The 13922-nt window shown below is 31.2% G+C and overlaps 1 protein-coding gene and 1 pseudogene across 3 annotated transcripts in view; one reads left to right on the top strand and one right to left on the bottom strand.

The window, feature by feature from the left end:
- Positions 1 to 13922, bottom strand: part of ADGRB3 (adhesion G protein-coupled receptor B3) — a 758270-nt gene that overhangs the window by 731751 nt on the left and 12597 nt on the right. The window lies entirely within an intron of this gene.
- On the top strand, positions 3261 to 3378 carry LOC129478231 (uncharacterized; annotated as a pseudogene).

Here is a 13922-nt window from a genome sequence, read left to right on the forward strand (position 1 = left end):
CCTTAAAATCCATAAAAATGAATACAATTACCAAAGGAAAGAGAACTTGTGCTGATTATAGCAGATATGATGGATTGGAGCTCAGTGTCTATTGTAGCTTCCTAATATGAACTCCTGTGCTGTCAATTTTGGAGGGCTAAAATTTACATTTTGCAGACTTCCCTGTCGGTAGGGCTCCAGATATGATTTAGTTTCAGCTTATTAGACGCTGTTATACAAGATTTGGAAGAGAGATGTTTTTTTCTGCCGTAAAGATGGCCATGAAAGCATTTTGTCCTTTGGGGGATCGTTCCACTAATGATGCTTATGAAAAGACTTAGCATGAGGCTTCAGTTTTTTGGCTCTAGCAGCTGCTACACAGTTTTGAACTAGTATTTTACATGGTAGCTTCCTGTTCTCTAACTTACAGGAAAGGGGATTATCATCACTTAGTTTATACTACACAGTACTTAGTAGCTTAAAACAGTCAACATTTATAGTTTCACAACGTTATGTGGCTTGGCTTGGTGGTTCTGATCCCCAGGCTGTTCTGCTAGGGCTGGATGGTCATATACATAGGTCCAAGGCTGGTATGGCTGGAATCGTTCAGTGTAGCTGGGATTGTTCTACATGTGGGGCCTCTTTCCTGTGGTCTCTTATTTTCCAGAACACTAGCCCTAGTCGCACACATTTTTCAGTGTACCAGTGGCCAAAGTATATCACATGATATAATTAATTGAAAACATGGCAAGAAAATTTTACAGCTGTGTTTCACTGACTCTTGAATCTGGGCTGGCCTTGTTATAATAGTTACTTTGACAAATAGAATATGGCAAAAATAACAACATGCAGCTTGGCATCCTAGGTATAAAAAAACCTTGGAGTCTCAGCAATTTCTGTTTTCCTGGAAGAAAGTTAGTTATGAAATTTTGTTCTTATGAATGAACTATTTATTATGCTGATGTAAATATCTATCTGAAACACATATTAATTCTAAAAATTGTTTGACTTTCTCAGGTTCTACGGATATAAATTCAGACTGGAATCATTCCTGAAATTTCTTTCAAGATTATAATATTAGGTTAAAGAGAAGACACAGAACTATAGACACTAAGCAGAGGAAGATCTATGAATCAGCATTTTAGCATGCACATCCAGGTTTAGTAGAGCTATGAAACCACCAGGTAGCTTTGATGGTTTTGCTTAAATCTGTAATATTAAATTTCTAGCTGAATTGCACTATGAGCAAATAATCACTTGTAAATCTTACCAGTTCCTTCCTTTTAAGTAATGGGAGTATTTCTAATCATTCTACAATTATGATTATAAATTGAACTTAGCCAATGATACCAGTTTGATCCTTATATTTTATAAAAGTTACATTACATTTCTCCTAAAGTTTAAAAAAGTACCAGTTCTATATTCTATATATAATATAATTCTATATATTCTGGCATTGTTTATAATGCAGTTTGACTATACAGTAATCCATTACAACTACTGAATGACAACTACAATTTTCCAAGTAGTATTATTAATACTAAGAATAGTGGGTCAATTTCATATTTGTAGATAACTAAAAATAACCACATTAATTTGGATATGATACTTTTTTTTTCAGAGAATACAAAACACTTTCCTTTAAATTATCCCATTATCTCAATCATTGGCCACTAAAATTCCATGTATTTCTTATCAAGGTCATTTATCATTTCTTTTTTTAGGGTAAGTCATCCAACTACATTTATTAAGTTCAAAATAAGTCCTAGTTTTGACATTAATAAGTTTTCAAAAATTATTCCAAGAAGAAATGAAAATAGTTAATGACAAAAATGAGACTATAAGATAGGATTTTAATTTGCTACTTTATTTACAATTCTTAATTTCAGAGAAATTAAGAATAAAATTTTTTCGCAAAATATCTTGATAGACTTCACAACGAGCATTTACAAAAACCACAATGTTATTCTCTGAGACCTATGACTAACTTGCGTGTCAACAGAACAGAAAAAAGCATTTCTTCTGAGGGGAATAGGACAATTGCAGGTATCTATCAAAAAGTGTAATAATAGGGACAAGTGGATTGAAAAAGGACCCATTTGTTCAACTGTATTCTAAATGGGACCAGTCACATGAATAGACAACTTTAAAGGTGGAAGAGAACATAGAGATACAGGTCAAGAGTCAAAATCTCAAATTCCTTCCATGGTCACACACCTAACATAAATGTATGAAGTGGCTACACATAAGCTAATTCTGAGTGGCAGAGACTGAAGGAACTGGTGACACCATGCCCTGACTGAAAGCATTTAAGTTTCAAACATGCCTTAAACACTGAGCTGATACATCAAAATGTTTCTTCAGGTAGACTCAGGTCTGCTAGTTTGTGATTCGAGATCTTGTCTATGAGATATTTATTAATGAAGAACATGACACTCAAAGAAAGGAAGTGTCTTGCCTGAGGTCAGAGGTAAATAAATCCCATGAATCTATTCCAACTGGAATGCACACCAAAATAGTTAAAGGTCACTATATAAAACCAAATATTATGTTTATTTATCATTTGATGTTAGATAAACTTCTAAGAGATCATACTGCACTGCTAATCTTGGGATTACAAAAATTAGACACTAATATAGGATGTTTATGTGATATACATTTCTATTACTATAGTATTTAACATAAGAGCTCTGTACATGAATACAAAGGTATTAACTTATAATCCAAATCATAAATATAAATTATTGGAAATACTTTATTTCCCTAATTAGTACATTCCGAATAAAGTATTTACAGAGTTATTAATTTGAAGAATTTAAAGCGATATCAAGCAAAAATATACTTAATATAAGAAAAATGAAGCCCCAATTAGCGATGATGATGTTCATGATAGTTTAACATTATTGTGTAACTATCATGGTATGTGGTACTTGTCTAAACACGTTGCATATGTTGGTCAGCTCCATTAAACCCCAATAGAGCTCTGTGCAATAGGCACTGTTATTGTTGTTGTTGTTGTTTTCCTCCAGAGATATTCAAGTTATACCAAAATACTTAAGGTCCGATAATGTTAATTTAGATAAAATTATTTTGAGGAATATATTTTGGACTCCAATTAAATACTTCAGAGAACTAACATCTTTTTTATCTTTTCTTCCAACAATTGAAACCCAATTGGCACAACAAAACAAATATAAAGAGAAAGAAAAACTATCCATTTACAGCAAAGAAATGAAAATACCATGACCCCAAAACACAAACTACAGAAACTACAAAATGCCAAAACTATACATTCAGGGATCATTTCTATAGTTTGTTACTAGAGAAGTTTCTCTGAACGTGTAGAGCACGAAGAACCTACAAAATACCATGAAATGAGAAGTGATGATATAGAGTGGTCCTTCACGCTTCACCTTTCAAGAAGGATAGCATTACCTAAAGTATCTTGGCCAGTAAAGAAGGCTGAAGGTGAAGCCTGGTGAAGGTGGGAGGGGAGAGATCTCGTGACTTAAAGAATCGAATCCAATTACATACACGGTACATGAACACCAAAAACTGAGAGATGAGCTCTCACCCAAAGATTGATTAAGAATGTGTATAAGACTAAACTCTGATGGAAGCTGCTGCAGTCCACTCATTGTCAGCCACACTCTCCTTGTGCTCACTTCCCTCCAAAAGCCCCCTTCACTCACCCTCCCTTATGCAATGTTTCAGACAAATATTTGGAGGCAGTAAAGTACAGTGGTGAAGGCTCTGGAGACAGCCTGGGTTCAAATCATCATTCTACCACTGTGAATCCCTGGGCGCACTTAACTCTCTGCAAGACTTTCTTATGTGGGCCAGAAGAGCATAAAAATAGTAGGATTCAGAGGTATCTGTCTTAGTCAGTTTGGGAAGGTATAACAGAGCACAATAGCCTTGGTGGCTGATAAACAACGGAAATATATTTCTCATAGTTCTGGGAGCCAGAAGTCTGAGATTAGGTTGTCAGCATAGTCAGGTTCTGGTGAGGACCCTCTTCCATGTTCTTAGCCACTGACTTCTTTATTACTCACATGGCAGAAAGAGAACTTGTGAGCTCTTTGACCTCTTCTTATAAGGGCAATAATCTCATTCACGAAAGTTCCATTCTCATGAACTAATTGTGACCCGAAGTCCCCAGCTCCAAATATCATCACATTAGAATTAGGATTTCAACATATGAATTTGAAGGATGGCAAAAACATTCAATCTATAACAATATTTTATCCTAAATATAACATCAAACACATCTCAAACATTTTCATACTACTAAAAAAAATTGGTATTTGAGAATGAGGGTACATCAGCTTTCGGTAATGATATTACCATAAAAAATGTGTTTAAAATTATTTATTATATTCTAAAAATGTAGGATACCATGAGAAATAAAAGTAAATTAAGACAAATGAACACTTATCATTTTAAAAAGGACAAATATCATTCAGCATATTGGACTCATTTTAAAATAATCCTTTTATCCCATGAATGAAATTTCTGTATTCAATTTTGCTGACGGTGACTTTCCTATTGACTCTCATGCTTTTAGTGAAAATTAAATTGCACAAAAATACCACCACACTGCAGACGTTTTAGTTGGGCTACTTGTAATTTATAGATAATGTAAGTCTAAAGATCACAATGTGTAGCATGCTAAAATACTTGAATCATATTCGACTTTCACATATTTAATAACGAAGTTTCCAGATGAAGAAGAAACAGTAGAAAGCCAAATGCTCTCCTCGGCTTTTCATATTTAAGTCATGATGAAATCAAGGCAACTTGCTCATTAATAGTTGTAGAATTTCTGCCACTTTAAACATATTAACCCTGAAGTTCTACAATGCATTGCCTTCGATGGGCAAAACACACATGGATACTAATGGCAGATCTAAGCAAATATACCCAATTTAAAAAGGTACAAAATTGGTTGTATAAATTCAAATGTATATTTTTATCCTATTAATCTCAAGTTTAGAACTCCAAAAATAATTAATAAAATATAAATATTTTTCAAGTACTAGAATATAATTTTGTATTTTACATGATTTATTATGCAAATTTGGTAAATCATGCATTTTTAAAATCTAAATGAAAATTTGATTCAAACAACAGGAAACACTTCCAACAACTTTTCAAAATAGGTCTAATGGAGAAGAGTAGCAAAAATTATATGATGAACACAAACTATAATTTATTGTTTACAAATGCAATGAAAACTTACTCAAAATTTAGTCTTCTTTGTATTTATTTATGAAACTTTAGGAAGATGAATTGAAATAACAGAGGTAAGTAAAAATAAAAGTTGTTTAAATGTTTATCTTATGTATTTCAATTTATTTTTCCATATAATATTGTTGAAAGCTGACTTCCATATAACATTGTTGAAAGCTAAAATGATGAGTTCGTGTCCTTTGTAGGGACATGGATGAAACTGGAAAACATCATTCTCAGTAAACTATCGCAAGGACAAAAAACCAAACACCGCATGTTCTCACTCATAGGTGGGAATTGAACAATGAGAACTCACGGACACAGGAAGGGGAACATCACACTCCGGGGACTGTTGTGGGGTGGGGGGAGGGGGGAGGGACAGCATTAGGAGATACACCTAATGCTAAATGACGAATTAATGGGTGCAGGAAATCAACATGGCACATGGATACATATGTAACAAACCTGCACATTGTGCACATGTACCCTAAAACCCTAAAGTATAATAAAAAAAAAAAAAAAAAAAAAAAAAAAAAAAAAACATTGTTGAAAGCTGACATAATGGGTTTACTAGAAAGTTATTATCTATTTAACCAAAAAGTTTATATAATATCAGAAAAAAACTTATACTATATATTATAATATAAATAATAGCAATTCTGGAAACCTTGGGAGTTAATTTTTTTTGTCTTCCCATTTTCCCTTATAAGTGAGTAGTTCTGAAATGGTGGTTTTGTAGTTAATTTGTTAAATAAAAATAAAGAAAGGCACCAAACACTATTTCGTGATTCTCTTGGGATAACATTAATATGCATAATTGATTTTTAAAGCTACAAATAATATTTTTATAGATGATGCATTGTGTTCTAAAGTTTGTATAGCAGATGAATTTTATATTCTAATATTGTTTTGAGATATACTCATTTATCACTTTTGTGTACAGACACTAGAATACAACTTTTATCTTTAACTCAGACTCCTAAAGCAATTAGCAGACATTGAAAGAAGTTTTTTATAATTCTTAATACAACTTCTAAAATGCATGACCTGTGACCACAGCTTTAATTATTCACCAAACTTTCCTTACTTAAGCCTCAGAATTCTGATTTTTCTTTTCAATATTTGACTACTCTGGAATAATACCCAAAATCTCGCCCTATCCTGGGAACTTCACTTAAATTCTCTCTTTATCTTAGATTATTTTTCTTATTGATAATGTAAAATAAATTTACCTCTGAAAATTAACTTAGACTCCCCTCTCCAGTGGTTTCATATTTTCCCCAAAATTAGTAAGCACTAAAGTTACATGAAAGGGACTATTCTAAGCTGCTCAGATTTGTTAATTTGTTATGTGGTAAATCCATAGCCATTAAGTGACAGAGCTATAATATCAAATTCCATTTGTTTTTACACAGGACATTGCCAATTTAATTATCTGCCAAAACCTCAGACTCATCATTTCTGCACCATACTTGGCTCAACTTGAACCAGCTCCCCTTGGCAAATTCCTGACTGTGCCAATATCACAATCATCAAAAGTGAAGCCTTTTATTTCCCTCTGGTACTTTGTTTAAAAAATTTATGACCCCTTGCCACTTTAAATGTTTCAAACTGATCACACTGCTTTTCATCATTGTTTTTCAATTACTTCTGTTGTAATCAATTTATTTTTGGATTACTGCAGAAGCCTCATAATGGTCCCATTAAGGCATCTGGTTCCCTAGTCCCCTTCCCAGATAGTCTAATTTTGCTAGCTTAAATTTCACTCAACCTCTACCTCCTTCATGAAAACTATTTGCCTGTCTCCCTGCACCCTGATCACAAATTCCTTCTGAAGTTCCCCCACTGCCATTAGATTAAAATCAAAAGTGCCTAGCCTTTATTTATTTATTTAGCTTTATTTAAAGCTGTTTCCTTCACTCAAATTATATTTGGGCCAATCATTGAAAGTCCAATCTAAATCCAAATAGCCGTAGGCCATAGCTATATATATATATAAAATATATATATTTTGGACACATATAATGTTTATTTCTTCCCAATAATGGCAAAAATCTTAAATAATATTCTCATTTTGGGTATTTATTAAATATATTCCCTATTTATATTCAATGGCTCTGACTTGAAAGCTAATAATATAATATACAAATAAATCCTGTTTGCCATTACTATCTCATGTAATACTATGCCTAGAGGCACTTTTTGAAAAATTAAGGTCCAAAAAACATTTTTTGTATATAAAATCATTGAACTCATAGTATACTACTTCACTGTGTGATGCTTTATATATTTTAGTAATTATATATTTATAAATACATACAAATATATAATTTTTGCAAAGTGATTTTAGACTAAGAAGAAAGAAAACACTAAGAATCATGATTTTCTGACAGCCATTTATCCAGCTTATTTCATATAAATTGTGTACATGCCTGCCATCCACAACTATTGTAACATAGCATGAGTTAACGTTTTGCTGAGGAGAAGAAACTTATGGCAAAATTCAATCCTATTTGTTGATAAGATCTTAAAAATTGGAATTACTGTGTAAGAGTAATTATAAAACAACATCCCTTGCTATGTAACTGAAGCATTTAGCTAGAGATAAGACATTTTAAAAGAAGTCCATCATGGTTTACTTTACAACTGTTTCAATCTTATCTTTATTGTCATTCTATTAAATAAGCCTACAATGTACCTAGAAATTTGGATATATGGAAGTAAAATTTTAAAAGGATGGAATATCAATTTGAGTGGCTCTGAATGATTTGTACCTTGAAAGGAGAATTCACATCATTAAATTCTGGTATGGCCTACACAAGGTAATTGTGTGTATAATGATTATTTATTTTTAAAATTAAATTAGAAAAGTAACTTTTTCCCTGCGATCTGAGAATGCAGGCTCATTTAACACTTCCATTGAAAGTATCCCAAAGTATCAACATACTAAATGAAAACAAAGGAATTGATACATAAAAAAGATTAACTAAAAAAGGTAAAAACACATAGTATTAAAATATACAGTAAATACTGTACTTATTACATGAAATATATTATAAATATATAATCTAATAAATATATTAGACATCTGAAAGGTTGTGAGCCTAGTCTTTATCTAATCAATTCAACATTAATTTCTGCTGAATATGACATTGGCTATTACTATAATATTGTTTATTGCCTAAAATGTGCTTATACGAATTTCAAGGACATTCTATCATAATTATCTGTATTAACTTCAAGAACTGGCTTTCTTTGTTGCATTTATATTAAATTGAAGTATGGTTTTAATCAGTGTTATTCATATTATGCATATAAATTTCAGCTATTCTACAGTAAAGGATTCTCAATTTGTTTTTCAAGGAAAATCACTATGGCAAAAGAAAGCAAGAATTAATAGTAGTCAATCCTTCCTAGCAGTTGTGTGTGCATGGAGGATCAGTGTAAAAGATAGTTACTGCTGTGTTAAGTTTCATTACTCCAGCTGTTAACCAGATGTTCAAAACAAGTAAATTGCCCTGGAATGGTTTTCTAAATTCTTCTTAATCTGTTAAATTATGCAAATGCTAGAATATTTTTAATCGTGTACCTAAAGTCCTTTCACATAATTCGCATGATATAAGAATTCTGGAGTAATTTAAATACAACTTTTAAAAAGATAAAGTATAAAAATAATGCATATTAGAGATGATAGGATATATATTTGTGTTGTAATATAAATGTAATAGTTACAAATTACATTAAAAATCAATAAAAGTCATTATAAATATGTTTATGAGGAAATATGCTTTCTTAGCATATATAAATATGAAAGAAATTCAAGAAAACAAAATAAATAAGAAAAAAGGAAACTTTAAATCATCTTATGTACTTTACAGATAATTAATTTTGTTATATTTTCTCCTTTCTATTTTTTTACTGACAATGACCTACATAAGTTCTCTGAATTGTCTTTTTTTTTTTTTTTAGAAAAAATGAAGTAGCTGTTCTTTTTATCAAGAAAAATAATTTTGTTTTGATTACTTCCTCTGAGGAAACCGTCACATCCCCAAAACATTGAATCACTTATCATTAAAAAAAAAAATTGCATCAGCTTGATTTTCAGTAATTGTTACCACAATTAAGAAAATTCCACAAAAAATTATTTTAGTTAGAATGGATCAGGATTTATTTTTTTTCTAATAGGATATTTATTTTTGGTTCTCAGGTAAATAAAAATTGAGAGTTACAAAAGAACTTATGAAAATTATTTTAAAGACAAAAATTAAATAAAATATTCTCTAAGCCAGGAAATGAACTTTTCACCTCTCTTTCTTTGATAGGTATCCTGTATCTTCTGGTACTACAGATGCTTAATCTAACTATAAATTATTTTTGTCTAATAGAAATGACATCTTACCAACTTAAAATCATTAATTTACACAAGAAAAGATAATTGTAATTCTAGTTTTATTTTGATCTTCTATAATCATAATTACAGAAAAGATTAAGCAGCTCGTTGTCTTAATATGGTGCTAAGTAAAGTTCAAGGTAATTAAACTGCAAAGCCTTTAACATCTATGCCCCTGTAACCTAAGACATTTAAATTTTTCTAAAACAAAATGTTAAAAATAGACTAAACTTATATCTAAATAAATATGTATACTAATTTAAAATGTAGCAATTCAAAAAACTCTGTATTAGTAAAAAGTAAACTTTGCATGTCTCATAGCAGGTCGAAATCAATACTCCATTTTTTATCACTTGGAGGTTTCCTGGGAGAGATGAGATTGCAGAATTCTTTGAGCAATAGGCTTGGTTAAAGAAGAAAGACCTTTTATTAGTGAGGATACATGCAGGCTATAGCTTGGAAAACACTAGGTGGAAGAAACATTACCAGACAGAGGCCACTAAGCATATCTGGAGATGTACTTTGCAGGATTTTAAATACATATATTTTTCTATTTGAAACCATCCTATAGTTACAAAACAGGGGATAAGCTAAGTTCTTTTTTGAGTTTTTAACTAATATTGTGTTATATGTATCTTTACAGAGTGGTGGTATAGTGTAAGGGCTCAGAGAATGAACTTGAATTCAGCTCTGCCTCTTCTCAATGTGATACTATGCAAGTCACTTAATTTTTCTGTGTCTCAGTCTTTTCATCCAGAAAACAAAGGTAATAATAATAGCTATCTCATGTGGCTCTTAGGAAGAATGAAAGAGTTAATATTTAAAATTTTATCTGACACACAGGAATAATTCATTAGTATTGTGCTTATGAAATACACAAATAAAGAAATACAAAGTATGGGCTAGTAGTCTGTTGTTTGTTCCATTTGAATTCTCAAAATATCTACTACAGATGGTAAATTTCCATTAACGGATTACTAAAATAGCCATTTCCCATAGATGCCAGGTTAACAGAAAAGTTTATACATTTGGGATTAAGTTGTGCAATGCCAGTTGAATTTAATTAACCAAATACATAATTAATCAAAATAAATATATTAGGCTATTACCTGAATTAAGCAAAGATCTATAAAAATTTGCATATAGTTTCACCTATTAATTTTGCTACACTTGTTCAAAGGCACAAAACTGAGTGTTTTTAAAAGTGTTTACAAAGTCTAAGGTTTGATAAAACTCTTTACGAGTTGAGTAAGTATTTTAAGTAGAAAGTAATAGGTAAATGTTTAGTTTATCTACTAAATTTGCTGAGTAATCCCATCAGAACAAAACCATGGCCAGCTGCTTGATCACATTTGTCCTCTGAAATAGTCCCACCTATCACCTGCAGAGGACAGATACCAATCTGTAGTCTCTTCAAGACTGATTCAAAAACATAGCATAAAATTTTGCAGCTCTATTAACACGTTTCCATATTTTCGTCTGTTTGAAAATGTTTACTGATGTAAAATTTACCTCGTTTGCATTCCTTAAAGACTAATACATTTAATTCTTAATTACATGACATGGCACTGAGACCTAGGCTTATTTATATATAGCCTTTGCTCCCTACAGAAAACAAATAGTTCTGTAAAACTACAATATCTCCCAGACCATTTTTGTTTTTAGCACTTGGGGAAATTTTTTGATAAATCTTCATTTGTACTTATTTTCCTTTAATGCTAACTCTTGACTTTCCCAGGAAACACAAGGACAGAAGGATGTGTTTATTTTCAGGCTGCTTGTCTGATTGATGTAAGAGTGGAAGCCTGTTATAAAGTAACTCATTATATTTCTGATCTTCATCTACAGATGAGTAAAACTGAAATTGAATAAAATTGAAGTCATTATACTTCATTTTCTGTGGGCAGCCTAAAACTTAACGTTGTAGATTACTTAAAAAACCTGAATTAAGAGAACTTCCCACTTCTACATTATTTGTGCATTAATCTTAATAACTGCTTTTTGTACAGACTATATTAAGAAGGAATAGATATGATTTCTATTTTGCAGATGCAGAAAATATGGTTCATATTTTCTATGAACCAGACTATGAAGCAAACTGCCAAAGGTCACAAAGCTAGTGGAAAGCAGGGTTGGGAGTGGAACTCTGAAGTATGTGACTATCAAGCCAAAACTCATTGCTTCCGCTGATATAGAAAGTAAAAAGAAAAACCAAATAAATAAATGTTTTCCTAACAGAAGATCAGAGTCTTAATTTAAAATGTCAAACCCAGCAAATCTATCCAACAATTTGTGATATTTATCATCAAAGGACTGGACCATTATTTCACATACATACAGGCCAATGAACTAAACTAATAAATGTGAACAAATTTACAAGTTTATGTTGGCAATAATAATTATAACAACATTTTTGCATGCTGGTTTTCATTTTTCTAAATAGATTTCATGTATATTATACTTTCCATACAATCCAGTGTGTTACAGATGATTATTTTGATCTTTATAACTGAGCAAACTGAAGCTCTCTCTAAAAGATTATGTGACTTGCCTGAATTTGCTCACACAGTAATGTCAAAATCTCATACAGAAGGTGGTTTTCTAACGCAAATTCTCTTCTAAATACAAAGGACTACAGAGAGTTAAAAATCTAATGTCACATTTCTAATTCTCTTATTTGTAATATCTAAAAGTAAAAGTTTCATAAAATTGAAAATAAAACAGTATGATCTTTTAAAAACTAGAATATGGATTTATATTTTATTGCTATTTTCCTACATTAAGCCTAAGAATAAATGTTAAAAAAGGAGGCAGCAAGTAAGATATTTTTCAATTGACTCTGCTCAGGAGGAAAAAGGCATTCAATACAGGCCAAGACATAAATTATACTCTGGTTCCTTTTAACATGCATACCAACCCTTAGGAAAAAATCAGAATAGAGATTTTTAACTTGATTTAACCAATTAAAGTAAATATATTTAAACTTCAATATGATTGAGAAAGGACTAGTCCAAACGGACATCTATATTTATAGAAAAATACTCAGAAGAAGAAGTTACTTAGGTGCCCAAAATATACTTGCCTTTTCTTGGTTAGTATATCCTGGTCTTCAGGAAACCATCATTTGGGGCAATCACCCTCTGTCGAACAATCTCTAAATAAAACTGACTAGTCCATTTTAAAAGGAAAAAGTGGTGATACTGTAAACAGTGGTTGATATTTGAAATGAGGACTAAAGGAGAATAGACATCTTAACTCAGACATATTTTCTCATGTGCATGAGTATTCAGAGGAAATAAAGATTTAAAGATGCAATACATTTCTGAGGACTTAACAGTCCAGGAGGCATTTTAATTTCTCTGAGGTCAATTAAAGAAATTGATTACTTTTTATTATGAATCAAAATTTTATTTGTTGTAATAAAGAAATCTAATTGCAGTAAAAGGTTCCAGGATTACCCAGTTAATGGAATTTAAAATTTATTGAGCCTTTACTACACAGTCCAAACATTATGCTAAGTATTTTACATGCATTACCTCATTCGGTCTTCCAATTATTTCACCAAAATCATCACCACTTCACAGAAAACAGAAACAAAAACAAACAAAACAAAACAAAACCCTGATGTTTAGAGAACTGTGTAAAAGTCTCAATGCCACAGAGCTGGAAATTGGAACTGGAACCCAGGGAGTCTGACCCTTAAACACTATGACATGTTGTCTCTTGCAACAATCTTTGTTTTGCATTAAAATTATCTCCCTAAATTCTGGTACTGAATTTATAGCTGTGAGATGTGTAGAATCTAGTATGTAACAAACTGCCAAGAAACAATCAATGATCAAAAAGAATGTGAGACTGTTAATTTATGAATATATAATATATGTGACTTCCTCAGAAATGTAAAACTAAATTGTTCTCTTTTGAAACTGACATTTGTTTTCACTTTTAGAAACCTACTTGGCAAATGATTTACTCTTAAATCCTAAATAAAACTTTAATTTCTGACATGCAGAAAGATTCATAGAATACTGATCTAAATGTATTAATTACAAAGACTTCATGTGAATTTTCAAACAAATCAAATTAAAATTTAAAGCTTCCTTTGCAGAAGGTATTTTTATTCTTTGTTATTCCTATGATCTCATAAATCACCCTGGTTAAGAGTATATTTAGTAAATATTTAGTTAGTAAATTCAGTTTAACAGGGAATATATTCTCAAACTATTGAAAAATGATTATCTTTTCAAATAATATATGCATATAGTGCTTGTGAGCATTTAATGCCATATATTCACATATAAGTGTATATGTGGATGTGTGT

The sequence above is a fragment of the Symphalangus syndactylus genome, chromosome 2, assembly GCF_028878055.3.
Source record: "Symphalangus syndactylus isolate Jambi chromosome 2, NHGRI_mSymSyn1-v2.1_pri, whole genome shotgun sequence".
Lineage (NCBI taxonomy): Eukaryota > Metazoa > Chordata > Mammalia > Primates > Hylobatidae > Symphalangus > Symphalangus syndactylus.